Below are 1,053 nucleotides of genomic sequence, written 5' to 3'. Positions count from 1 at the left end.
TTCATAGCAGGTAGATCCTGCCTGACAAACCTTGTTTCTTTTTACGACAAGGACACAGACTGCTTAGATGCAGGAATTGAGGTGGATGTCATATACCTGGATTTAAAAAAAGGCTTTGATACGGTGTCACATCTCATTCTCATAAAAAAACTAAGCGGCTGTGATGTAGATGATTACACGGTCAGGTGGGTGGCAACTTGACTAATGGGTCACACCAAAAAGCGGTGGTGCCGGCACGTGGTCTCCGCTCACCCCCCTGCCACTGATACTGCTGGCAGCATCTCCTGGTGGTCCGAGATCGCTGCTGGCCGCTGCCGCTGCTCCTAGCGGCACCTGCAGGTGGTCGCTGAGCCCTGGTCGGCGCTCGCCACAACCCCCTCGCTGCCGGCAGCATCTGTGGGAGCTCTGTGCTTACTGCCACCGCACTCCCGCCGCCACCGCCAGCACAGCCGTGCCCCCCAGCTGCTGGGGACACGCGTCCTTCATGGGGAGAACTTCTTTACGATGAAGGTGGCCAGAATCTGGAACGGGCTCCCAAGGGAGGTGGTGCTGTCCCCTACCCTGGGGGTCTTCAAGAGAAGGCTGGATAGGCATCTGGCTGGGGTCATCTGACCCCAGCACTCTTTAATGCCCAGGGCAGGGGGTCGGACTCGATGATCTGCTGAGGTCCCTTCTGACCCTGAAAAATCTATGAAATGTATGAAACCCTTGTGCACTCATACGTGTCCCCCATGCACCTGGTTAACCCTGCGTGGGCCACAGCTCTGCCAAGGTGCCTTCTTCCCCCCACACCTGGAGCCTAGGCCCCTGCTCCCATGGTTTGAGGGGGGTCAGGGCCTGGAGTCCTGGATGCTGGGCGCAGCGCTGAAGCCCCTGTTTCCCCCATACCCAATGTGAAGACTCTGGGGGCACAGCTGGAGGCTGTGGCGGCAACACCTACATGGTCAGATGGGTCACTAACTGGCTGGAGGGCCGCACCCAGAGAGTGGCGGTGGACGGGTCTTATTCGACCTGGAGGGATGTGGGCAGTGGGGTCCCCCAGGGCTCGGTCCT

The sequence above is a fragment of the Alligator sinensis genome, unplaced genomic scaffold, assembly GCF_000455745.1.
Source record: "Alligator sinensis unplaced genomic scaffold, ASM45574v1 scaffold1721_1, whole genome shotgun sequence".
NCBI lineage: Eukaryota > Metazoa > Chordata > Crocodylia > Alligatoridae > Alligator > Alligator sinensis.
Note: the sequence above shows the minus strand (reverse complement) of the source record.